Source organism: Zonotrichia albicollis, chromosome 3, assembly GCF_047830755.1.
Source record: "Zonotrichia albicollis isolate bZonAlb1 chromosome 3, bZonAlb1.hap1, whole genome shotgun sequence".
In the NCBI taxonomy this organism is placed as follows: Eukaryota; Metazoa; Chordata; class Aves; order Passeriformes; family Passerellidae; genus Zonotrichia; species Zonotrichia albicollis.
The window spans coordinates 61521439-61549282 of record NC_133821.1 but is presented as its reverse complement, the minus strand read 5'-3'; the positions used below and the strand labels follow the sequence as shown (position 1 = coordinate 61549282).

General features: G+C 43.3%; 1 long non-coding RNA gene across 1 annotated transcript; it reads left to right on the top strand.

Annotated features, from left to right (window-relative positions):
* The first annotated feature begins 803 nt into the window (after positions 1 to 803).
* Positions 804 to 27844, top strand: LOC113459544 (uncharacterized). The gene is made up of 4 exons (XR_003380884.2): positions 804 to 982; positions 12501 to 12606; positions 18199 to 18334; positions 20179 to 27844. It is a non-coding gene; the product is annotated as an uncharacterized LOC113459544 (long non-coding RNA).

Here is a 27844-nt window from a genome sequence, read left to right as displayed (position 1 = left end):
TATTTATGGAAGTAGGGGATTCCAAAGAAGACTTTTACCAGTGTATATTGGCAAATGACTGTACTGGAAGTAGGGATTCTTATTTATGGCCTGGAGCCAAGGCTTCCTCTGCCTTATTTTTTTTTTTTTTTTTGTGTGTGTGTCTGTGTGAGCTCATTTTCTCCTGCTTTTTAGTATTTCTGAGAGAAGTGTCAGAAGGTCTGGAACTGCAGTGGGTTCAAAGAGGCTGAAAGTTCAAATCTTGCCTCAGCCCCTTTTGATAACCTGAATGTTAAGCTGTGAGGGTGGTATTCTCCCATTAAGGATGGTGAAGCAGTGTGAAAAATGAGCTATGGAGGCAAACACTGGGCATTTCTAAGAACAGATTTTGTCATCTGTAAGGCGATTAAGTATGGCATTAACCACACTGAAGATTTGCCTTAACCATATACTTACCTCCTGGTCTGGAGGTAAGTTTCAGCGATGTTGTCTGTGAAATGCATGGAAAAGTTTAAGCAATGATGATAAAGTCTTTGTAACTTTTTTTTATTCCTCTGATATCTGTAGATACTGCAGCAAGGCTCAGGGCCCCTAAGAACTGCAGACCTAGCTATGTACAGCTACATTTGAGACAGCAGCACAGCCCAGCATTACTGACCTTCTTCAGTGCACAGTACAGAGAATTCCAACAAGGCCCAGCAAGAAATAAGAGGAAGACCAACATTATTTCTGCTTAGGAGAGCAAAGTGATTTCAGTAGATTTTGATGCAGGCTCAGACTAGACATGTGGCTAAACTGAGTAAGTACAGCAGTAGAAAGCCAAATCAAAGGCCCATTGACCTCACTGCCTTGTTTCTCACAGAGGTTGAGAAGCTGTCCAGGAAAGAGCATAGCAGCAGGCTGGATTGTTCCCAGTACTTTTCCATCCTGTGCTTTGTCGCAGTTTCTTGTGGGATTTGGGGCTGTGGCTTACATTCTGGCATCTCAGTTTCTCAGTTGTATGGTAAGTTTGTGAATGCTTCTTTCCTCACACTTTTCTGTTATCATGCTTGTTTAACTTTGACTACACACCCTTTAGAATAGAATCCTTCCTTGTGTTGTGTTTGCTGTACTTTAACACCTAGACACATGGTTATTTACCATGCAGCATGGTCCCTGCTTCCAGAGAGTTACCATCCATGTGTAGCAAACTTCATTTAACTGTGAACCACTACTGTCAGAATGGTCTTTGATTTAGGTTGAGGGTTGTAAGCATAAAGCACTGCATAGATAGCACTGCAGAGGGATGGATTCCGCACAGGTACGTCTTTGCTTTCCAAAACTGCCTTAATGCACAGAGCAGTGGCTGGGTTTAGGTAGTGCAAGCCCAACCATTGTAGCTTTTAACTTGATCTTTAGGCTGGCATGACTGCTGTGCTACCAAAATGTCAGTGCACACCACAGCAGGGGACTCTAAAGCAGAGTCTGGTTTTGGAGCTGTTTCCTTCAGCTAGCAGTTCAGCATCCATGAGTCAGCAAGTGGTTAACAAATAAATAGCTAAAGATAAAGCCTCATGTGAAATCAAGCAGGGACTACTGTTATTTTCCTTTCTATATTCCTATCTGATGAGATGATCAGCCATTCTAACTTTAGGTATGAAGTAAGCATTTAGCACAAAGCTATATCCTCTGGGAATGGATGGGAAGGGCCAAGGAATGCAGCCAGCTAATGCTTGCTCGCTTAATTAAAGCTCTTACTCCTCTCTCCTCTGTTCCTCTAACAATTCCAACATGCAATGCAGTCAGTAAAACTTTCTTAGATAGAACAACCTGCTGTTCAGCAGACTTGCCAATCTTCCAGATCTTTAGCAGTCTGTATTTCTTCCCCAGTGAATTCTAGTTTCATTGGAAGTTCTTACTTTCTCCCAAAATAGAAGCAGTTTGTATGATCTGAATGGAAAAAAATTAACTGCAAACTGTTCTCATTTTTTTAATATTATGTCCAATAATTTTTTTTTTGTTACCTATGTTTCCATTTATTAAACTAGCCTTACCCTCTTTAAAATCAGTAAAGCTATTTTGAATTTTTTAATTTCCATGTACTTGGTGCATATTTGAATGAGTGACTGTATCATTCCTTGACAAAATGGGAAAACTGCTGATGCTGTTTTCTCTCAAGATGGAAATATCTCTTCTCAGCAGCTCTTAGTGATGGAATTACATGGGGAGGGCTAAGTGAATAAAAAGTGACCATGTGAAGGTAATCTTTAGTCATGAATCATAGAGCATGAAGCTTGTCATTTTCTTACGTAATTTTTGTCATTTCCCCCAAATCATCTAAATGTGGAGAAATAGCCATGAAATATCAGTTTCTACAGTACTTGGTGAATGCTCCTGGCTGGCTTTTATGTTTACAATTTTCTAAACATGACAGCACCATAGCCTGTTGAGTTTCTTGGGCTGTGTCAGGCCCAAAACTGCTGCCACATGGCCAACATCTCTTTCAGGAACAGACTGTTTTGATTTTGTTAGAGAGAACAGGATGGTGTGAGGGGTCTGGTACCAACAGCACTTACTGCAAACCCTGTTTTAGAGTTACTAGTTTAGATGTGAAAATTAATCTTAGTTGGCACACTCTCAACCAAACTGTTCTACTGGGGTTTTACCTCAAAAGTGCTAAGCATTCAGCAGGTTTCAGAATCTCATGTGTTAAGAGGTTAACTACATTCTGGGACTGTTCAAAGTTCACAGCCTTCAGTGACAATGAGGAAGTGAATTCATTCTTGGACTTTCAAAAGCAGAGGAAAGGCATTTCCTTTGTGTAGAGCAAATTCTGTGCATGGGGAATAACGTGAGAGGCTTTATGAGTGGCCAGAAATTCGAGTTAGCTTTCCAAATGTAGGGAAAATCTATCTGCCCTGTATCAGCAGTGCCAGAATTTCCCCAAGAAAAATACTTCCAAAGAAGGATATTTATTTACACATGGGAATTTACCAGCATATGCTGAACTACATAACAGAGTCCATAGATTTTTTCCTAAAAGCTAACAGTCATCTCCCATCAGGGAAATGGTGAGTTTGCTTTCTAAACATGGGTTTAGTCAATGTCCACGAGGTGACTCTAATCATGTGTTTTAGCTCAAAAAGTACATTGTTTTCTTCTGATTTCAGAGGGAAGGGACTCCCCATTTTTGCAATGACAGCACTTGCTAGTAAGGCTAACATAATCATTGATTCCTACACAGAGAGGATTTTTTAAGACTTCTGCTATATACACAGGAGGATTGTGTTTTCATGTCATATGCTCCCACTTTTGCAATTTTTGATGCCTCAGAAGCAAAAATTGTAGCTGCTTGCTACAAATTCCAGTTTACTCATTCAGATGGAGAGAAGTAAAAGTAGTCTCAGACAGCTTTGGAAATCATATGGGAAAAAGTAGTGTGTCATGCCTAGGAGACTTTGTAGAAATATATGCATCTGTGGTGTATGTGGAACACCCCAAATAATTATTTCTGTCCACATGGCTCTGTCTGGGACTGTCTGATCTGGATCACCTGGTCCATGTAAATGCATCTCCCTGTGCTTATCTTCTTCCTATGGAGCAGGACTCCCTTTTGATGGGGCAGTGATGGACTCCAGACTGTACAGGACAGACAGCTTCTGAGATGCCATAGGTTTAAGGTTTTTTGGTATGTCTGTAATAATTCATTGTCCAAAAGCATTTCTCATGCTTTGTAAATGAACTGATGAATTTGTCTTACACTTAAGAGAAGGCATTTCTTTATTTGGTAGACCAGTTTTAAAGAAATTTGCTTTCTCTATTGCAAAACCTTTTTTTTTTTCTTTAAAGGGAGAATTGCTGAAGTCCTCCTCAGCTCCTCATCATTGTCATCAGAATAATTTACCTTTCAAGTCGTCTCCGTACAGAAGAGTAAATGTTGAAAAAAAAGAACAAATAGATGCTTTTGCATAGTATCTAGAGTGAAGGAAATACTCTGCTGTGGACGAGATAAAGATTGAAAGTTCATTGCCAAAAATTTAAGTGCACTGCTTTATCCTATCTGAATCATGCCTGGTTTGTGGAGTAGGAGTCAAACAATTTAGGAAGTCCAGCACACATCTCATCCTGATCTCCTCAGCCCCCTCTTTCTGCTGTTCTGTCATTTTTTCCCTTTTATGGTCATGCACTTTGCCAAAACTGGTTCATTTTAAAAAGAGACGAAAGGGAAACACTAACTTTATGGCTAATTCTCAAATTTCACTTGTTGTGAAATTCCATGAGAACTTGTGGCAGAAAACCAAGGAGCCCACAGTCAGTAACTATTCCATGGGATTTGTTACCACAGTAAAGGCCTGCTGTGGCCTGTGATGTTTCAATGAGGTCAATTACATCTGCCTGCATAGGATTTCCCTGGCAATTCCAGCGGGCTTATGGCATCCTGCCATTTCCTGGACTAAATAAATAATTTAGGTATACACTGAGGACCAACTATGATATTCTCCCAAAGAAACATCTGCATTTCAGGGTTGGTACCTGCTTACAAAAAAAAAAAAAAAGAAAGAGAGAATGAGTATCAAAGAGTGCCCAGGGTCACATCATCTGCTGAGAAATACCCGACAGTGTGTGCTGGATATGTGTGTAAACAGCAATTATTCTATCAAGTAATGCATGGGCTGTATGCTCCAGTAAGGATCTACATCTATGCACATATGAGTATAGAGATGGTAGAGAAATGGAGCAGAGAAGGCTGAATCATAAGGTGATAGAGGCAGCAAAATGCAAGCAACAGGAACAGAGACTGTGGCACAGTATTTAGAGTGGGTGGTTCTCACAGCTTCCCCATGAATCCTTTGACCCTGCCATGAATAGCTTTTCATCTCTTCCCCACAAATCCTTTGAACCTTTGTGCCTTTCTGTTGTTGCGAGCACGGTGTCAGGATACTGCCCAGCAAGTGTGCAGGCTGTACCTGTGGGTGCACCCACCTCTGCTGCTCAGATGTGCCTGTGTGAGCACCCCATGGCTGCTGACTCTTACAGGGCAGTGCAAGATCAAGTCTGTCCGCCCTGATAGCGTCCTTTCTGCTCATCTTGTTGACAGCATTGTGATCAGTGATTGCCATGATTAATAAACTGTACCCTGAGAGGAGCTTAATCTGAGTCCCTTCAGTGTGATGCAAAATCAAACTGAGTGATAGGCTTCGAGCTTTTCTAGTGATCCTTCGAGATTGTCAGTCCTAGGGACACCATGTCAGCATCTGAGTGGCTCTCTAGGTATGCTCTGACATGGTCACTCTCAGCATGCCCCTGCAAGTACACTCAGCCTGGACATGTCTGTTTTATAAAAGCTCTCCACCTGAAACAACAGCCATTAGTTATTGCTGGTCACAGGCCAGGACCTAAGCATGCATCACTCCAGGAGTCTCTGTGCTTCTGTGACTGTTTACTCCTCTGGCTGCAGATCCATTACATTGGCCGTGGGAGCAGGTGTCTATATGATCCATCTGTGTTTTCTTTCTATGGTATGCTGAACCCCTAGAGCTCCAGGGAGGAAGTGACCCCTGCACACTCTGCCTTTGTGATAGATTCTTGTGGAGATTCTTGCAGAAGAAAGATCAGTTCTTCCCCCCTTGGCTGCTTGGCACGTGTATTTAACTGGGCATTAATGAAAACAGGGTTATCTCCAACCTCATGTTTGGCAGAGATTAGTTCCTTTATAGATAGGACAGATTGCACCATAGTGGGAATAGTTTACAACAGGCTAAAGTAGAGCTTTGCTGTTACTTCAAAATTCCAAGTGTGAGTCTTCAAACTGTGGAGAAACTTCCTGGTACCAGAGCCATCCTGGGCACAGAGGGTGATTCCTTCCAAGGAAGTCCTGCACAATTCTAATGAAGTTCTGAAGCAGTTTGTCTACTTCTACTGAACTCTGCATAAAACCCCCACAATGCTGTTGTAGTGCATAGCTAATTTAACATCTGAATTGCTTATCAAAGGTAAATCTCTTAGCTGAACATTCGCCACTGCATGAGCATTTTGCAGGTTAGAGGCACCTACGCACACTTACCCATTTCTTGCCTTGTTTCAGTACTCTGTATCTGCTTGATGTTAGGCCAGCACTGTTATCATTAGGAGAAAGTTGATTGGTTTCTCAAGAATGAAATTAGACCATATGTTTTCATCTTATGTCTTAATTATAACCACAATCAGGCAAAAACGGTTTGCTGAAGTGTTCAGCACTGCTGACATTAAAACCCAGTTTCCTGTTTATTTCTATGTTTGTCAACCCCTTTTCTAAAAAAATAAAATATCAGATTGGTCTCTACAATGAATTTGGTAAAGGGAAAAATGAGGGAAAGCCTGACTTAAAATAGGTAATTCTTTTCTAGGGACAAGGCTAAGAATAAAATTTCATAATTTTGTCTTTTTAAAAAATCTCACTTTTTTATTCAAATTGATCCGATGATCCGGTCTTAGGAGTGGAGACCTGATTTCTTGCAATAAAAAGACTTATTAATCAGGGATGAGCCACTTGCCACTCAAAGAAATGTGAGCCCAAACCTACTGCTATTTGCATTTGTGGATAGAGACTCTTTGCCTGCCATCCAAGAAATATGCTTTTGTTGACCTGAAACTGCCAAGAGTCAGATTAAATACTTCCACCTGTCTCCAGAGTGAAGGCAAGCAGAAATACCAATTCCCCCTGTTGCACAGTGGCTCAGGGAAGGTGTCCTGTACCCAGTGTTGCTGTTCCTGCCTCTGCCATGGAAGGCCAGGTGAAGGCAGGGGCAAACCTGCCTTACCTTTACCCTTCTCGGTGATGTAAGGAAACCTGCAAGCTATGATGGAGGACACAGTATGAAGGAGTCTTTCAGTCCCTCTTGTTCAAAGTGTGGTGCTTAAATAATTTATTATTTTTGGGGTAGGAGGGAAAACACCATGGAATTAGGTTTCATCATAAACTAACAATGAGAAATCTTACTGAGGCTATTCCAATTAAGAGTTAAACATTTCTGAATAGGGTAGGTGAGACTCAACGTGCAAGGTTGGGAGCACCATAGCCTGAACTGTACCATCTGGTGATATTAGATGTAGGAAAAGAGCCTGTGTCTCCTCACATCCCAATATACTAACCAAAGAGTCCTTAGTTAAAAGATAGGGGGCTATAGCACTGTCTCCTTGTTCTTTACTTTGTGCCCTTTGTTTTTCATGCTTCCAATGCTGCAAGTGGAAATTAAAAGTTTTCTAATGAGTAAAAATGCATTACTGTGATTGTAATATTTTCAGGTTAATAAAAGGAACAGAAAAATCTAAATTTTCTTACAGATCAAACCACTTTTACGGACTTTTTTGTTGTTGTTGCTCTTGCACTAAACCAGACCAACTTCATCCAGGGATGGAGTGAATTGCCATCCTGTAACTGTGTGCTCTCTACAGTGTGATGGAGCATGTTCCCATCCCCTTACAGATCCAATATTGCCCACTGAGTGCAACTGTGCAGGGTGATCCAGAGCAGGTTTGCTGCAGCCCAGACCTATAGGGCACAGCTGGACATCCTATAATTCCAGCTCCCCACTGGTCCAAATCAAGGTGGGAGGCAAAAATTATGTAATGACTTTGTAAATGAAAAAATGGAATTTGTCCCTATCTCATAGTTTTAGTGCCTTTTGTCTTGCTGGCAGGCATTGTAGAAGAGGGGAATATCAGTGGCTTGGGAAGAGCCTGGTGTTACCTGAGTAGCAGCTGAGGCTTGGTGATGATTTCTGGCAGCTGAAGTTGGAGAACACCCCGCTTCAAAGCTGGGGAGACTGTGGATGCAGAACAGATTCTGTGGGAGATGGGAAACTGGGACCTGAGAAGCTGCATAAGGGAAGCAATTCAGTCAGCCAGTTCATTCATCATCAGAGTAGAAACAAACTGGGATTGGGAAAATAAGTGATGGAAAAAACTCCAGGTCTTCCTTGGACCTAAAATATGGGATCACAAAAGGAAAGAACTGCAGAAAAAAAGGTCAAGTAAAGGAAGAACTGAGTGGAATGGGGATAGGAGGAACCATAGGGAAAGGCTATGATGGGTAGTCAGAAAACAGAAAATGGGAAGGTGAAGACTATCAACAAAATGTCCAAAATTACAAATTTTGAAGTGATGAAGACAGTCAAAAGGTTTAGAAGAAGACTGGAACTTGGTAAAGCAAGGAAACAAGAGCTTGGTGGCAAAGCTTGAGGAATTGAGACTGAAAGCTGAAGACAACAAAATTAGAGGGATAGGAAGAAGAAAGTGGAACCTGAACAAGGAGGAGTGAGGAATGAAGAGGGGAAAATGTGAAGCAGTGGCATAGACATCGTGTGCCTCACTGCACAGTCTGTGCTTCAGCATGGTTTGGTGCTTCAACTCATTGAGTTTGGAACTGTGCCATTTCTACATCAGAGATAGAATGTGCCCAACACCTTTGTCCCACACTTCTACTGCTCTCCCTGAGACTAAAGAGCACTAAAGTCACTAAGTGTGATCCAGAAGAATGCCTGTTTCCTTCACCTAATACATTTGTCCTGAGGAATCATGGATATGAGGTAGAGAGAAAAGGACATCCCCCACATTACCAGGACCTCCACCTTGCTTGCTGTCTTGTCCTGAAGCTGCAGGCTGAAGGGAGATGGCACCAAGAGCAAGCACAGCATGTGGTGAAGGCAGTCACATGCTGCCCTGGGAAACTGTGCTTATCCTTCTCTTTGCCGCAAAATTTCTGTGTGGTGCTGGAAAATTTTTTGAAACTTACCTTGTCAGAGGTGATGACTGGTTGGGTGCTCCTTGTATTACGCATGTGTGGGTGGAGATTTCATGTCTGACGTGAAGCAGTGCTGAGTTCTCACAGCAGAAGCTGAGGTAATACACACTGGGCTTTGGAGACAGAAAGTCGAGTATTAAACAAACTGAGAAATGAAGTCCCAAGGAGTACAAAAAAGTAATGGAAACTTTTGACCTTAATTACTTTGGGCTTCAGTTCCTTATGTGTAAAATGGGGATTGTACCACCCCCTCATGCTGCAGGGCTTACCAACAAAGATTAGCTCACATTCAAAGGTACTCAGATGCTTTGGTGATGAGGCAAGAGCAAGAGTCCCTGAGTAATTTTATTTTAAGGGCCATGTTTGATGAACAGGTAAAGTGTGAGGCTAAGCATTGAGCAAAGGGCAGGACATGAAAGCCCAAAAAGCTGCTCACCAGATAACTAGCTTTGCAGCCTGTGCGTGCAAAGAGATGGCAGTAGGGTGGGAAAAGTCATTGTGAAATCATGAAAGAGCTCTTTCCTAAGGTAACTTAAATTTTACAATTGTCTATCCTGAGTGTTTGGTTGCTAAGTGCCCAATAAACATTTTTGTGTGCAGTATAAACGTGCTGGCAAAATGTTTGGTGAAGTAGACATTTCTCTCTGCCTGTAATGTATGATGAGTGATGCTTTCCTCATCATAGAGTACTAGGCTGTATGAGTGAATAATTTTGGTATTAATTCCATGATCTTAATTAATATGTTTGTGTTCGCAGTAGTACGTTCCTAGAAAAGCAAGCAAGTATCTTGACCATTTTATATATCTATTCTATCAATATTTGAAATGTGCACTGAAGAGTTGGAAACAAACCCTGGTTCCCTGGATCTTGCTCTCTTCCCTGAAGATGAAACAAGGCATGAATTATTGTTCCAGTCATATTAAGTTAGAAATACTGCATAATTAAACAGGTTAAGTCTGGCAGAAGTAATTATTTAGGAATACTGAGCACAGCAGAAGAAAAATCCAGATCTGATATAGAAGGAAGTCTAAATGAACCTTAATTTTGCAAGAAGATGGATGGTTATGATTTGATGGAATCAAAAGAGCTTTTGGTATCAACAGCTGAAATCCAGGGACATGGATGAGGAGTCTGGCTTTGGAACTAAAGGCGCTTTCCTAGAACTGACATTTACCTGAATGTTAATGAGGAAAGGGGTGCTCCTTTCAATTGCACTGAGAGTGTGTGGAATCCCCTCTGATAACTGATCATGAAACTGTCCCTGATAGTTTTAAAGTCACACATTTGGTGGTTTGTTTTTTAAAAATTTCTGTGAGTCACAGGAATCTGTGGGGCCACTTGCGAGCAGGGGAAGAAAAAGAAACCCTCTACAATGTAGATCACTAATTCTCAAAAAAAGTCAGTGGAGAAAAAATAAAAGCCCCTAGTATAAGTCCTTGCAGCAGTAACTATTTTGGGTACAGAAACATTTAATTTCTGAGCAAAAAAGAATCCACACCCTTATTTTCTTCTCGACCATAATTTATTCCAAATGTCATTACAATCTGTAGATTCAGAGAAATGAATCTGACAGCACACAGAACATTTATTAACATTTAGTAACATCTTAATGCTAAATATACACCATTTTCTTGTTGCTTGTCTTCACTAGTGGCTTCTCTTAGTCTCAGACTTCAGTTTTCTCTTTTATGTACCCTGCATTCATAGCAGGAAGGGCAATGTCTTTTCTACCCTTTTTTAAAAACCTTTTGAAATGTTTAAAAATGCAGCTTAAAACTAAGGCCAAGCTTTCTTTAGTTTCACTGTGGAAGTAATGAATAAAAGGCAAATGAAGGGATGGTGCTGTTCCTTACCTGGTCTTGTGCTGCAGCTCTACCTACAGCTGAAATAGTTTCCATCAACTACTGAAAAATGTTTAATATTAGTTATTCTGTGAGCAGAAAATACTGTAGGCCTTGACCTGTGATTTTTCTTCACTAAAAGCTCCTTCTCTCCAGTCTCATGTATCTCCTTTAGACAGCTGATTCTCTGCTGCATTTGTTGTTTTGGCATTTCAGGATTTGCTTGCAACAAGTGCTCTTAGTAAGGGTTGGTACCTTAAGGTGGCATTGAGGAAGCAATGAGTATCAGGAGCTCCCAAAAGATATCTTGGTACCTGGAAGAGAGCACAGAAACAGTAACACAGTTCAAGGAGTTATTAAGTTCTAAGATTCATCTGCAGCCCTATTAAGGACCCTATTCATGAGGTTTTATCACAAATATGCTGTTAGGGAGCTTCTAGATTATCTGATTAAACTTCTGGAAGATTATCTTCCTGGCATACTTTCTCCAGCAATAATTTTATTTTTTTTAAGGATTCAGCAGCAGGAATAGCTGATTTTAGTTATTTATGGTGCTGTTTCTAACACGGTACATTTGAACATTTGGTTTATAATCTGGAAGAACATATCTATTAGTTATATTGGCCTACTGCATGCAAACACATGAACTTAGGCCCTAAAGTCTAATTTTTAAAGAACAGTGAAAAAAATAGGGGGCAGGTCAGTGTAGGCAGAGTTCATATCTGATCTGAACAACTGATATAGCTGGAAAAAACAGAGGAAAAATTGGATGCACAAGCTCTTCCTCAGCTTTTAAATAGAAGATTCTGTTTTCAACTGATGAGACATATTTGCATGTTGGAGAAAGCATCTTTTACTGAGAAATTTAAAAGGCACAAATCTTTGAGGTGAAAGATGATCAGCTTGGTCTTTGATAGGCATCGCCTAAAGGAGACAGGGCAAGGTGCTAATGGTAGAAAAAGTCAAACCAACCCCAGTGGCTGGAGGTAAAAACTACACGAGTTCAAGCGAGAAATTAACTGCTCATAACTAAATTACAGTTAATTGTTATCAAGACAAATACAAGATGAAGCCAAGATCTCTTGAGTGTCAGATCAAAACAGTGTGAGCAGGATGAAGAGTGTCAGCCAGACACCAGTGAATGCAGATAACTGTATTTGGTACAGGGCCAACTAGGAGACTTGTAACACTGGAATTGGTGAAGGATTGGATTGTGTTTACATAGCTGGGAAGGTGTTCTATGCTGGAGAAAAGGACAAAAATTATGGTGACAGAAGTTAGGTCTTTTTAAATAAACTATGTCTGAAGCCAAAATTGTATGATTCCAGTAAAAAGTGCCCCCCTAATTTACAAAGTTTCTTGCCAAAAATTTGAGGTTACCTGAGAAGCAAAGTGACTCTTTTTGTGTCTGCTTGTTTTTTGTTTTATTTTCCTTAATTTGGACACTGACTGTAGCAAGTGAGAGAGGCTGTTGAAATGTGAATATTTCAAACACACCCTGAAACTGGGTTAGCCCAGGTGAAATAGACCTGTATGTGTAGTCATTGAATAGGAAGTCTCTTTACCAACATCCACAGCCTCTGAAACAAATGTAGATTGAAACATCATCCTGTTAACCCATTCAAAAGAGGAGGAGACATAGCTCTTCTCTGTAGGAACTATATCCACAGAGCACTTATGGGTCATAAGGTGCACTCACTTCCATGAAAATTAAAAATGGCCAATTTGGCAATGAACATCCTTGTAGTTATGTTTTAACTGAATGAGGTGTACAAAAAACAGTAACAGCCTCCTTTGGAAGGTATATAGAAAAAATTCTTTTGTATATAAGGTAACTAGTAATTATTTTTTAAATGGCTACCTTTGCCACTCAGATCTTCAAATGCTATTGTTTACTTTGGGGTGTCTAATTTTTTAGGTACTGGACACCCAAAGGAAACTTAAGGAAGGGCGCTCATGCAGCAGTGTGGAAGAATCGGATTGGTTAAAGTACCACTCTAAAAGACATCACCAGACAAAGGCAGGTGAGGTAATCAGTCACTTTTGAGGGGTTTGCCCCACAAGGGAGTGGACTTCTGAGTGCACATTGGCCTGCATTGCTCCTGGGCTGCTGAAACACTGATCTCTATGTTTTTCAGACACAAGTGTTTAATACTGCTGCAAGCCTTTAGCATTTCCCTGCCTAGCAGTGACAGGATAGTTTTATCTTGTGAGGTTGCCTTTGGCCAGTACTGTGCCAAGGCTGCCATGGCTGGAGGGAGAACATGCACAATCCTCCTGCTACTCTTTTATCACTGGGGAAGAGTCTGCTGCTGTTATATGCTGCTTTACATGCTTGAAATCAGGTAAATGCACAGTAAATCAGGTCAGTGATGCTGCATCATGGTTACCCATGCTAGGTTGTATAGGTGTTTTCATCATGGCTTTAAGCAATGGTGCTTTTCTCCTAGTAGGTGCATGTTTAGAGAATTAAAAGAGTTAAGTGCAACATACTGATCTAGGAAAGAAGATCAAACCACTTTAATCCTTTCCTATTGACTCCCTTTTTTTTCCCCAGCATTTATGTCTTTCTCTTCAAATAACAGTCGTGCTGCTGCAGACCTTCAGTCTCTCTTAACATCATAGATTCTTTTCATACCTGTCAGTAGCCACAACAGACTAACTATTGCTTAGAGACACCTGTTGACATCCAACCCATTTTATTTGCCTTAGCTACATGATCAGTGTCACCCTGAAAGGGATTTATCTGGTTCACTTGCTGGCATAGCTGCTTCAAGAGATGGCAGATTGAAGTCATTGGTATGTTGTGTTTCTGTCTTCTGCTGTCTGTTCAGTTGAAAGGCCCATCCTTGCTTCTCTGGTCTGTAGTAAAACTGTGCCAAAGATATGTGCATGTGGTAAAAAAGAACCTCTGTGGAAAAGAAAAACCACTATATTCTTAGAAATGGAAGGCTTGTGCAAGTGGTGGGTGGAATGGTCAATCATCTCAGCTCACTTTGTGTACCAGATGTGGGAGGATGTGCCCGTGCTAGTGAACATTTATATAGGTACAGGCTATTTTAGTGTTGCTTGACTGCTTTCTTCTAAGCAATAGCTTCTCTGGTTTTTTTCTCTCTATCTCTCTCTTTTTTTTTTTTTTTTTTTTTTACGGAGGGGAATGCCAGACTTGACTAACAAAGACAGAGCAGACTAAAAGTTTCCTTAACAGGAAGTCACTAGATCTCCACTTAGCAAGGGGGGAGGAAAAGCCTTTAAAAATGTTCAAACTTTCTTATGCAAATTTCAGTTACACACAGGTTTTGGGAGAACTTCTTCAGCGGTGAATTGAGCACTCTTGGCCACTATAAATGCACAGCACACAGAACAGTGTGCAGCACAGAAGTATAAAGGTGAGGGTGCTTTCAGGTCTCCCAGCGTGTTGTTCCACTGTTTCCAAACAATCTAATTTTGGCTGAGAGTAATATATTTTCTAAGAAAAGCATTAAAAGATCTTTAAAGCAAAAATTGAGCATTTAAAGGCAAAGTAATGCAGAACCTTTAGAGGAACATGACAGTTTCTCAAATTAAGGCATTTATTATAGTTGGAGTCAGATAGTTTTTGAGTGACTGAAACACCTGCACATACAATTGCCATTATTAGAAAATGTCCCAGAGCACAGTCAGAGATCAAGGATGCTTTCTACATGCCCTTCTCACATACATCAAGGAGATAATTTTTATCTCCAGACTGTTCTGCCTTGGACTTGGGAGCTGTATACATACTATCTTTTGTGATGCCAATCACATGACACAAAGATAAGCAGATCAGCAGTTACTGAAGCCTGGTTCAGTGGCAAGATACCATCAGAGGGTAAAGCAGAAAGAGTGGTAAATGAGAGACAGACCATTGTTAACAGGTTTTCTTCTCTCACCATTCCTCAAGGTAAAAGGGAGCCTTATGGATGTGAAGCAGTTCTGCTGAGGCAAAGAGCCACTGTCATAATGGCCATAATGGCCTTCCTAGAAAAGCAGTGTTGGTACCAAGATCTCTTTCCTGGACCTCTATCTGTCTCTTGCAGACAGCCACAGAAAATCTTCGTGTAGGTTCCCACTGGATTTTGTGGGACAGCCTGCAGAGGGAACGGCCTTGGTGTGTGTTAGATGTTGCCTTGTTACTGCACTGTCTGACACACACCCCAGAGCTGAAGGTCACTGTGTGCCTGGCCCAAGGGCTGTCAGAGAAACCAGCCTGTGGCTGTGCTTTTACCTCTGAGTGAGCTACCTGTGGCTGAGGTGTCTGCCTGCTCAAAGCAGGCACAAAGCCTCAGGAGAGTGTTGCTTCATGAGCTAATGCTTCAGGGTGAGAAGTGCAGTCTGTCATTTTTGCTTTTGGACCAGTTTCCTCAGCTGAGGCCCTTCACAGATCAAAGGCACTGTGTTAAATCGTGGTGACATGGCCGTACATCTTCACAAGGAGTGTGTGCCTACTCACCAGCTCTTGGTGTGCAAGACCTGGGCTGTATCCTTGCTTCTGCTGTGGTAGAACCATAGAAGCGTAGATATCCTTACTCCTGCTATGGTAGAAGTAGAAACTCTGACCGAGTTTCCTCATCCATCAAGTGTGGATAATGGTGCTGCTCTCCTTTGTGAGGTCTGTTGCTGTGTGAATGAAAGCAGTGCACAAGGGAGAAAATTGTGAGAGGGCAGAACTCAGAGCTGGCCTGCTGCAGCTTGTGGTGTGCTGCTGTGCTGTGGGTGCAGAGGGGCAGCTGTGATCCTTGCCAGAGAAGGGGAGAGGTGGCCTCTTTGCTTACTTTTCTTGTCTTCTCAAGGAAGCAAGCCCTTTTATCTGTGTGGCTGGCACCTGAGAGAAATTACCATTCTCTAGGGAACTGAAAGTGCTTTTTGGTACATTGGAGAATTTTATTTCCTAAGAGAGAAGCACAGAACTTTTTCCCTAGAAATAACCCTGGCCAAATCAACTGTCTCTAGCTGTCCACAGCCTCAGGTTATCACACAGCCACACAGCAGTAGATAAAGTGCTTTGAGCCCTGCTGGGGAGTGGGAAATGGTTAAGGAAATTCCTAGGTACTACAGATGGCAGCAGTGGAAGGAATTACTCAGGAGGCAACAGGATTTTTTTCCTGACTCAATGCTGATCCTCTACCTCTGTCTGTTGTTAGACCAGCTGTGCACAGACACTGTCTTTCTCATGGTGTTTAAAACTGACATTTTGACACTTTATAGCATCAGCAGATGCTACAGTGCTTTTTGCAGTATCACGCTGAGATCAGTGTTTTATGGGTCATGACAGACAAGTAGTTTGGGCATTCAGAGGTGATCTGTCCTACCCCTGCCCTGAGACCAGGCCTGGAAGACCTCAGCTCATTGTGACAGATACATCTTTTACCTGTTCTTATACACTTGCAATGATAAGGCTTTCACACTTGCTGTTAGCAATCTGGTCCAGCACTTCCTTAGTTTTACTGACTGGAAGTGTCTCCTGATATTTACATTGCAGCTCCCTAACTTGTGCACTCTGCAGTTGGAGCCAAGCAGTATAAACATCATCTGGCAACAAACACTTCCACTTTGCAGAAAACAAGCAAATTATTCCTTTTTCCTATTAAAGAAATAATAAATGGGAAATTAGGTATTCATAGTGCAAATATCTAGTTTCAGAATTTGCTGTCTGTATAATGAAAAGCCAGCTAGGAGAATCCACTAGTGCAGGTTGGATGTCTTAGGTGCCTCTGTGCCCTGACCTGCACTTGGAACAAGTGACAGCACCAAGTCTTCAACCCCCTGCGAATGGCACATGCTGTGACTGCTGCTGGTGCCAGCCTGGCAGGGGCCCCTTCAATCAGCAGGGCTGCAAAGTCTGGCACCACTTCACTCTGGCATTTCACAGGTCTGCAGCAGAGCTGGAAACCGTAGTGATGGAGGTGGGTTGGCACATATGTGGGCAACTGAGTCAGTCTGTGGCTGGTGGGAGGCTGGTGCTCACATTTGGTGACCTCTCCCTCACCCATACCTGAGCCTTCTCTCACCATGTCTTGGGTGTGTTTCTCTTCTTGGTTGTGTGAGGAACGAGTGGTTCCTGGCAGACTTCAGTGGTTTCACCTGTGCTGGGCAGTGGCATTCAGTGTGTGCCCTACACACATCACCTGGGTGATCCTGGTGGCTGCTGACACCAGGTGGGCTTTGGGGCACAGTGAGACAATGAGTGACACAGGGTAGCCCAGAAAGTTACATTCCTACCATGGTAACACCATAAAAGTTTTTAAGGACTTCCTGCAGAAGCACACACAAATGAGGTTAATATCTCTTTAATATCTCTTTCAAAAGCCTTCAAAGAACTTCAGATCAGATCCTGTGCCCCCTCCTGTCCTATGAACTTATTTTTTAACTTCACTGTTACTAACCAGATAGTTAAGCAAAGAGCTGGATCCTGTAAAAATCAGAACAGGTCCACTGAAGTCAACAGCACAGCAATGTTATTTTGGTACCAGGGTGTGGTACAAGCCTCAAATTAAAAATCAATTTATTACCTGTCTGGATATAAATTAATGGTGCAGGTCTTCACTTTCCCATACCCTCCCATCCTGCTAAAAATGTCAGCAGATGAATTTGTCTTGTTTCAGCATGGATGGGTCTGCAGTTTTTGCTGCTGTGGGTCATAATCAGCAGCCACTGCCTGCAATTCCCTTATAACTTTTCTCTTTCAAGGGTGGTCACTTTACTTCCTCCTTACTCAGCAAAATTCTCTCCTCAAGTATAAATTTCAAACATGTGCATGTATCATAAGTCCACTTGTATATTGATTGATTACTGTGCCTCTGCTTAATTTAGCAAGAATTTTGTGTTAGTCAAACTCTTGTAATTGCGTAATAGCAGAAAAAATACGCAAGAATACCACTTGCATAATTTATACTGTATTTACCAATATCCCTTGATGCATCTATTTCTTGTGTACCAAGTATGTGGCAATTTCACACAAATCAACTGCCACCTGACTGAAAGTGACTCTTAGCTATATGAACCAGGGGAAACCACTATTGTTTTTTATTTTTCATTTCCTAACAACAACCAATTTAGTTCAAAACTGATATTTTGTAATAGCTGAAATGAAGATATTTTCTACCGACTCTCCTGATGACTTTTTACTGTAAGATAGGCAATACTGGACAGATGGAAGCAGATAATTTTCACTAAGAAAGGTCATCAGCCCTATTGCAAAAGCAGCCAGTTCCAGCTGGACACATAATGACTAATTTTTAATGAAAGTTTTTTTCAAGTGTGTTGGTTTGCTCATTTTTGCTCTACACTGACTTTCTACATTTTCAACTGTTTTGACAAAAGCTCCAGCACTTCTGAAGGGCAGCTGTTTTCTGCTCAGCTCTGTTTCTAATTGTTGCCTAAAAGCATTTTAATTTTAAGGGCATGTAGTCCTGCAGATAGAAATGTCAGCTCTAAAGAAGAAAGCAATTTTTCTCTTTTTTTGGTTAACCCATTTTTGACCAGGCAAACATAGGTGTGATTTAGGTGTGATTTAGGTGATCTCCAGCTCCAGTGGAGTTTGTTGATCTTGCTTCAGCTGAGGTAAGTGGGTGATCTCATGAATATTGTTTTTACAGGCATGAGACGCTGCTGACGTCCTTTGGCTTCCTGTTCATGAGGCTGTGCTTGGCATCCTCGGATTTAGGCACAGTGTGAATTTTCTTAGACTTCACCCTCCAGACCTCATTTTGTTTCATCAGCCCTTCCCTGCCTGTGAGTAATGGTCATGATCACATCATGCTGAGGCTGCGGGAGGGAAGGTCCCCTCTGCTGCAGCCCTTTCTTTCGGTGGCAGCAGTGTGGGTGAGGTAGGTGTCTGTGGGAAGGAGAGGGAGCAGGTTTCAGGCAGTTTCTGGTAGCGTGTAAGACATGCAGTGCGTAGTGATTCACCCCCTCAGCACCATGAAACCTTCAGATTATGAGTGGGTTGAATCCTGTAAGGTTGTAGGCACATTATAAAAATAAACACAGACCTCTGAGGTAGATAGGTTACTGGTGAGGGGGCAATAGTGTGGATAAATCAGATCATTCCTCTTTTTTATAAACACTGAGAGCACAATCAACTGTTCTTATTTCCAGGCTCTAAGTCTTTGCCTCCTCTTTGCATTGCTGGCATGGGTGTTGTAGTGCATGTCTTTGACACCAAGGAGAGGTCCTGCCTATGTAAAACTTTTTGAGTGCATTTGAAGGTGCTGACTGCTCTTTTCTGGTGCCAGACCACAATAATAACAATGGGCTAGGAGGAACTTCTCTGAGAGTTACTGAGACCAGAATTAAAGGTCATGCATGCCCACACTCGTGTTTTGAGATATTAGTTAGGGAGAGAAGTAGATGGAGGGGAGAGATTATCCCCCTCCACTCAGGGCTCATCAGAGCACATCTAGAATACCATGTCCAGTTTCATAGTCTCTCCCTCAAATACAGGGAAATTGAGGGATGTTCAGAAAGATGTTAAGGGCTGGATGGAGCACATGCCCTGTGATGAGAGGCTGAGGGATTTGGTCTAGTCCAGCCTGATGCAGAGAAGTCTTTGGAAGAACCTAAGAGGAACCCCCCAGCATGTACAAAGGGATCAGAAAGCAAACATTGCCAGAACCATCACAGCACTACACATTGGGAGGACAAGAAACTAGGGACTGAAGTTGAAACAAGAGTCTTGGGCTGGGTATAAGGATACACTTCCCCAAGGAGAGAGAGTCAGTCACTGGACTGGGTCACCCAGTGAGGTTGTGCAGCCTCTGTTCCTAGAGTTTTTCAAGACTGGTCACACTGAGTCCCAGGAGACCTGGTCTGAGCTTAAAGCTGTGTCTGCTTTGAGCAGGAAGTTGGAGTAGGGACTTGACATCCCTTCCAGCCTGATACCATGGGATCCTCTGTCTAGGTGTCCCATACTTGGAAGTCATGGAAAATTTTGGGGGAAGTTTTTGGGTGAGGGGTTGAAAAGATTAAACAGAATGCATTTTGAACCCCCTCCCCAGCTTTTACCAACTGATTTCACTCCAGTCCAGCAGCAGTGATACTTCCTCTGATTTCTCTAACTGTGGTTAGGCAGTGGGCTTGTGTACATCTTGTCCTGGCAGCTCAGAGGACAGGGGTTCTGGGCAGAGGGGATAGGATGCCCACTGCCTGAGGAGATTCTAATGCTAAAACAGGGTGGTTTAATCAAGTGGAAGGATTGGCTGAGCCTTTTGGGATGCATTGTAGGCTCAGAGACGGGAACAGAAATCCAGCTTTGCCCAGCAAGATATACCCAGTGGGATTCCTTGGCATTGATAGAGACACAATGCATGTAACATTGGCCAATTTTGACAGTTTTAGTCTCCATAGAATACAAAATCAATATCGTACCACAGCATTAAAATAATATCCCCAGAATACAAAATCTCCTCAGAATACAAAATCAATATAATAAAAATAATTGCAATTATTTGTGGTATTTCACTTTCCAACCTAAAATTAGTTGTGTGCAAATTCATCACCGTGACTAGGGCACCCGTGTTGCCTGTGGGGCAGCCACTGTGCTCAGCAGTGCCACTGTATCATACTTTTTCTTGCAGATCAGAAATTTGGTGTCTCTTTCCTCCCTGTGGATCCCAGTGCTGAGAAGCCAGCAGCAGTCAAGAGAAGTCACAAGATTGTTTGTGTGTTGGTGGTGTTTTTATGAATGCAGGAATTACCACAATTGTATGAATAATTCATTCATGAAAATGATGCTTGAAAAAGAAAAGTACTCTTCTATTATTCTTGGAAATTGTTAACCCAGTTGCTTTTTTTTGCCTTTGCTGTGGTGGGAGCTGGCAGCGGCTGTCATTGAGAGCCAGCAAGTTCATCTTAGTGAAAGTTAGTGAGTGGGGGGCAGGAAAGATGCAGGCCCTTCCCCGCTGTCGCTGCTGGCTTTTTTTTTGTGGGTGTTGTCAGAAAGTCCTGCCGGGCGTCCCGGGTGACTCACCGGCAGCTGACTGAGGCAGGCAGGAGGCCAGCAGCCCCTGCACCACTGGAAAGTACACAGCCATCCCAGTGTGTGCCAGAAAAAGGAGAAGATGACATGCGGCGATGTGTCTGTCTGCCTGTCTTGTCTGTCTGTCACAAGGCTAGAAAAACCAGTTCTTTGCGGGATATATGGAAGCTTGGTGCTGTGTAGTCACCTTTGTTCTTGCCAGAGGGATTGTCAGATGGTCAAGTAGAAGGGTGAGGAGCTATTGCAGGCTTTGTTCAGGCTTCTTAGCAAACAAAACTTTCTAGACACACATGGTCTTTCACAGGTGCAGCGTATTATCACTTTAGGGCCAGGGTCAAGTTTACTCAGTCAAAACTGAGTACCCACTCCCTTATGAAGCTCCTCTTGCTGCTTCTGGCAGGCAAGTGATGGATACCCAAAGGGATAATGCACATGGTCATGAAGGAGTAGGGGTGTAAGATACAGTTCAAGTCCCATTTCCTTCACTGGGGGCTCTGAAGAGCACATTTGGATAGCTCATTCTGCAGGTTCACCCTGGAGCTCATGAGGCCTTTTCCTATGGAGCTCTGTCTTCAGTTTTTGTGACAGGCAATCTCTGACTGGAGGTCTTCTTGTGTTGGGCTTCTTTACAAGATGTCCCTTCTCTGTGGACTTGCTGGTGCACAAGGAAGATTATCCTTCTTCCTCCACCCCTTGGGCCACTCACCCAGACAAACTCTTCTTGTAGATCTGGAAGAATTTAATTTTCTTCAAAACTCCTATCTATCCTTAAGACTATAGTTGGCTTTGGCTAACAGGCTCAGGGCTGCCTGGCAGGGCATTTCTGAGTGAAGGGAGAGGCAGGAAGGGCAGGAAGGTCAGGAAGAGAAACAGGCATGCATTCCTGGCACTTTTAAAAAGAATCAAGATGAATGGCTGCAGAGGGTGACCCCAGGTGGGATCTTGTTGCTGCCCCCAGAACCCTGCCTAGACAGAGCTGCAGTTCCCAGTCCACCAGCAGCACATGCCTGTGCCTTACACTAACAGGCCTTACCATGGCCCTGCCTGGACATCCCAGACCTCTGTCTGACACTGGTTTCCTCATCAGGCATGATCCCGACCCTCTTTCACACGCCTATATCCTGCCCCCTTTCCTCGGGAGTTTCCCAGTGCTGAATCCTTGCCAGTTCCTTCCTGGCCACGGATGCCCCTGGCTCATTAGGCAGGAAGGGTCGCTGGTACCTGTGCCTGCAGTCCAGCTGCAGCTGCAGCTGAGCCAAGCCATGGTACTTCAGAGAGCACCCTCCCCCCCAGCCCCAGCTCCCACTGACACCTCAGTTATTCATCAAAGGCAGGAAAAAAGCCTTCCTGCTTTCAAGCCTCTGGGGAAATGCTGGGGCATGGCTTCAGCCTGATAAAAGGCAGAGCAAATGGTGATTCAATTTTGAATAAAAGGCAGAGCAAATGGTGATTCAATTTTGATTCAAAGCCCCTGGCAAAGGGCAGAGACAACTTGGCTTTACCTCTTTTTACCTTGAAAGGGTATTTCTCCACCAGTATCACATCCTGTGAGGGACAAGAATACACATCCTCCTTCCCCAGGGCCTCCCTCCTTCCCCAAAAGTGGGAGGGTTTTGTGAGGGAAGTCCATTGAAATGTCCACAAAATCCACATCACTTCTCTCCAGCTAACAAGTACCATTCAGCAGCTGTACCATGACTGAGATTGCATGGAAAATGCTACAAACTTCTACCTGGGGTAGGAATTGATGTAGTACCACTTCCAGTGGGCAAGGTAAAGAGGCTGCTGGAGCACCACAGTTGCTCTTGCTGATGCACACGTTGAAAGCCCCACAAGTGGTGCTCAGGGGAAAAGCCTACAAGCAGTTTACATAACAGCAGCTCAGCCTAGGGGGATTGAATCACCCCTTAGGTCACTGTCCTAATATGGGCAGGATGTAAAACTCTGGAGTTTAAAAAGGGAACTGACACTAGTGTTTAGGGATGAAAACAATGAAGTGTTCCCTTTTTTCAGTAAGAGTGCCTGATCTCCGCCTGAAAGAGGGAGTTTCTCAGAGTGCAGGCACATGCCTTCTGTGGTTTGCACCACCTGACAGCCATTGAAGCTATAAAAATTGTCAAGTAAGTCTTTTCTGTGGTGAATGCAAGAGAAAACTGCAAAAAGCAGTCCTCTAGAAACAACTGACTTCTGCAAACATTTTATTTTGTAAAATCAAGGTTCATAATGGCGGTGTAGGAACAATGTAACTTGCAATAGGCACTGAGTAACCTGTACTGCTGAGAGCCTGGTTTCCATAGGTGAGGGTGGACAGGAGGTGAGGTGTGTTTCAGATTTTAGGAGCTCTCTAAATGCAGACACAGAGCCTAGTTTTAGAAGAGACTGTTTAGAAGAGACTGGTTAGAAGAGACTGTGCAGGGTTTCCACAAATCAAATACAAATGGTAGAAAGTCTTATCTTTTATTCAGTAAAATGTACACCTACCTAATACATCTTCTCCGCCTACTTAATGCATATTTATTTAGGCAGTATAATCTTACGCAACGCTGGAAGTTCTTTTCTTCATTAAGCAACTTCTATGTAGAAGTTATCTGATGACATCAATTACTTTTACAAAAGGTGAGAAAAGTCAGTTTGAAAACATCAATTCCTTTTGTAGAATTCAGCCTGGGGACAGATAATTCAGCTTGAAGACAGCAATAGTAGCAGAACCCCATAGGGATCAAGCAGAAACCAATTGGTTTTCATATGCTTGCAGTAATTGAAACTTCTTTCTTTTTCTGTGGGTGTTCTGTTTATTTTTTAGTATCCCTTTTACCTGATAAAAAGGTGTAGCAATTAATAATTCTTTTAGCTTGACCCAAACCCCAAGGGGACTCAGCAGCAGACAGGTCTGTGACACTGAGCAATATTCAGAAAAAACCCCCAGTGACAGATCCCTTCTGGAGCCACTGGAACAAATCTTTTAGGACATCTCTACTGCCACTGCAGGGGCATCAGGAAGCAGTGCCACAGCTCTGCAGTGCTTGGCTACAGATATGCATGTGGCATATGCAGGACGACTCTGGATTTTCTTTGTTAGCCTAGCACTGTGCCAGGAATTATAAACTCTATGTTTTTAAAGAGAGAATCAGTTTAGGCTCAGAGCCATCCCAGGAACAGTGGTGCTACTTTACCAGCACCCAGAGCAAATCCGCTACAGGTCATGGAATAGAATAGAACCATTTATATTGGAAAGGACCTCTAAGATCATTGAGCTTCACCTTTAAACCAGCACTGCCAAGTCCACCACTAAACTGTGTCCCTGAGTGCCAGATCTACATGTCTCAAATATTTCCAGGGATGGTGACTCCACCACTTTCCTGAACAACTGAATACAATACTTGACAACCCTTCTCATGAAGAAATTTCTCCTGATATCTACTCTAAGCCTTGCCTGCAACCTGAGGCCATTTCCTCTTGTCCTGTCACTTGCTCCCTGGAAGTAGAGACTGATCCCCACCTGGCTACACCCTCCTTTCAGGAATTGTCAAGAGTGATAAGGTCTGAGCCCCTGAGACTCCTTTTCTCCAGGGTAAACAACCCCAGCTCATTTAGCCACTCCCCATAAGACTTGTGCTCCAGCTCTGTTGCCTTTCTCTGGTCTTGCTCCATCACCTCAATGTCCTTCTTATCGTGAGAGACTCAGAACTGGACACAGGAGTCATGGCCTCAGCAGTGCTGAGTACAGGGGCATGATCCTGGCCCTGGGCCTGCTGGCCACACTATGGGGTCATCTGCAAAGGGGTGCCCTTGATCCCCTCATCCTGATAATTAAAAAAGATATTAAACAGGTCTGACCCCAAAACTGGGCCCTGGGGGCATCACTCATGCCCAGCTGCATGTAGCTCTGCTCAGCTCCACTCTCTGGGCCTGGCCATCCAGACAAACTTTACCCAGCAAACTCTGCACCCAGCCAACTGTGGGCTGCTACTTTCTGCAGGACAACGCTGTGGAAATGGTGTCAGAGGCTTTACTAAAGCCCAGGCAGGTGACAACCACGGCCTTTCCCTTGTCCACTAAGCTCCTTGTCAAAGCAGATCAGGCTGGTCAAGCAGGACCTGCCTCTCATGAGCTCGTGCTGGCTGGGCCCACGTCCCGCCCATGCCGTGTGACGGCTCTCAGGATGATCTTCCCCATGGCCTTCCCTGGCACCGAGGTCAGACTGACGGGCCTGTGGTCCCCTGGATCCTCCTCCTGGCCCTTCTTGTAGACAGGTGCTGCAGTTGTTAACTTCCAGTCACCTTGGGCCTCCCAAGTTAGCCAGGACTTCTGGAAATGATGGGAAGTGGCTCAATGAGCATTTCAACCGGGCTCATTTCAACAATGAGCATCTTTCTGGGGTGGATCCCATCTGGCCCCACAGACTTATGCATGTCTAGAGGCGGCAGCAGGACAACTTACATTCGGATTCCTCCTTAACAAGTATGCAGCCAGTTAATTGCTAAAACACTTCTGATATAGGCCGAAATGTCTCATCTTCATTGATTCCTATGAGTTGCAAGGGCATGTTAATGAAAGGCATGTTAATGAAAGGCAAAACCCTAGGCAGTAACGGGAAAACCAAAGGCACAGAGGAAACTCCCCTTCAAATGATGCCTAATCTGCAGGAAGCAGTTTAAATAGTCTCCTGTATTACTGTCTCCATCCACTGCTCCATTTCATTCTGTGTCAGTTGTAAACTCGTGTAAACCACCAGGCTACAATATACTTTTTGCTCTGTTACAAAGACAGTACAGGGCTAGCAGCTAAGTTATGATGAACGGAGTAAAATTCCTTTATAAGAAGAAAATTATGAAAATATGAAAATTACTGTGAATTGCATATGAAAATTACTGTGGCCACATTAGCTATGGAGAAGTCTTAGGGGAAGCTCAGTGTTTTGCTTATGCCACTACATCCTGTTTATAGTAATATATTCAGGGTTTGTGAAAGATTTAAACAAACATAGAGATGTGAAGGGTGGAAAATACTCTCCTGCTCATCCGTGAGTGTGCTCTAGTGCTGGGGCAGGGCAGCCAGCTGGAGGCAGCAGGACAGTAACATCCTCTTGTCAGGTCTGGGGTTTCTTTCCTTGAGATTGCAGGACTGTTACGGAGATGGTGATTCCCAGCAGCACGTCAGTGTGATACTGCATGGCAACACATCACCCTGAAGGGAAACCTAGCAAGCTTCCTGGTTCCCACTCCTGGAGGGAAGCTATGTTGTTGCCTTGATGTTCAGTAAAGAATACCTTTTCATCCCTTTAATTTACTTCTGTTGCATTCTGGAGAGCTGCACCACAAATGACATTGCTTTGGCTGGTTTCATTAGTATGTGACCATGTTCAAAATGTAGTTCATGCAAAGTTCTGTCATATACCAAGAACCATCAAAAATTTAAAAATGGTCTTGAGTAGGTCTGTTTGCAGACACATGAGTTTCTGTGACCAACTTACCCACTGCTAGGAACAGAGATGGTATTCCCATGGCAAATCTCCTGGAGTTCTACTGACAAAACCAGCTACATGACATTTGACATTGCTGTCACTGTAATGGCTCGTAGCAGTGCATGGGCCTCATGTGCAGTGGAATAATTGCAAGATAAACTTGTAAAGGCCATGCCTAAACCTAGTAGAAGGAAAATGAGTGAGGAGCTCATCTAAAGGGAAGTCTCTAACAGCTGAACTTTTGTGATGCTTAGCTTAACAACTGAAGATGCCAGCACTGGCAGCTCTCTGCACTCCTGCTTCTTCAGCGGACCCTGTCCTCACTCAGCAGAGCTGGTAGATCTGCATCCTGCTTCTGCCCTAGGCATCCAGGGTCCCAGCTGAAATTCCAGGGTACCCAGAGAGTTATCATTTTTTACAAGATACCAAAAACGTAGAGAACAGCAGTTTTCTGTTAAAATCTTGATGCATGGGCAAATATTCCATTCTGTCTGTTCCCTCATAGGAATGGAAACGTCTGGCTTTGGTTCTTGGTGGTCCAGAAGGGTCAGTAGCATCTGTCCTAGCTGGATTTACCAGAATGTGTCAGAATTAAAAGGAGTTACAAAGTAGACTTTAGTTAAATCAGCATAACTTCCCTGTACAGAGTTTCTTACAGTACTGACCTAAAAAGGAAGCAGAAAATAAAAACTTGGAGTTTCCCTAGTCCCCACAAATCCCTGGACTCTGTATTTTCTTTTTATTCTGAAAGGCTGGGAAATATATCTGTTTTCTTCAGAAAAGGATGAACTCCCTGTGGATTTCAAACTACATTTTCCTATCTCTGTGGATTGTATCCTCACATTTTCTGAGGATACAATCCCTTCATTCATAAGGCAGAAAGGAAGGGTGAAAAACTCAGAATATTTCAGCATTCTCACCATCAGGCCGCATCAAATCTTCATAATGAATCTGGGCTGTGCTGAGATTTTCAGCATGCTCCCAGGCACAGTGCCATGGCACAGCAATGAAGGGACTATTCCCAGTGTCTGAGTAATCTTAGATTACGTGATTTCCAGAAGCGCGCCACTCCTCCTTTCCACCTGGTGGAAAGGCTGCTCCATGTCATTGTACATTCCCAGCCAAGCTCCAAAGACACACGTGAGAGGTGTAAAGCCAACATTCCAATCCCAGGGGCGGGGAAGGTGTTCAAGCCAGCAGCTGCTGGAATATGAACGGAGCATCCTTGCCGATGGGAGACAGGGATAACGGGGCGGTGTCACCTGGGTGAGAGGAGAGGGAGGGTGACAGAGGGTATGTGGTACACAGCCAGAGCAGCAGCAGAGAGCTATGAGACCTCAGAAGGGATCTGGAAAGGTCTGGGAGGAGAAGAGTGCAGGAAAGAGGAAACAGAAGTGCAAGCAGAGAACAGAGCAAGCAGAGAGGTTTGCAGTGTGCATGGAACAAGATCTGCATGGAGGATTTGGAAGGAAGCATGTAGCAAAGTCACAGTGCCAGAAGAAGATGATGAGGCTGTTTGTGCAACAAAACTGTACCTACAGGTGCTGACAAAGGCCACTACACCCCTCAGTCCTGGTAACAGCCACTGAACAAGTGCTGACAGTAAACAAAGCATTTATATCAATTCCAAACCAACGCTTCAGAGGAAGTTGTGATGGGGTAGGCTTTTCGTGGAACTGCCTTTGCAACACTGGTTCCGATCACCTTGCCTTCTGTGCATCTATCAAAAGATATTCAGGGAAGTTTTATTACCCTCAATTGACTGTGCTCCACAAAATGCAAAGATCCCAAGATCACCATG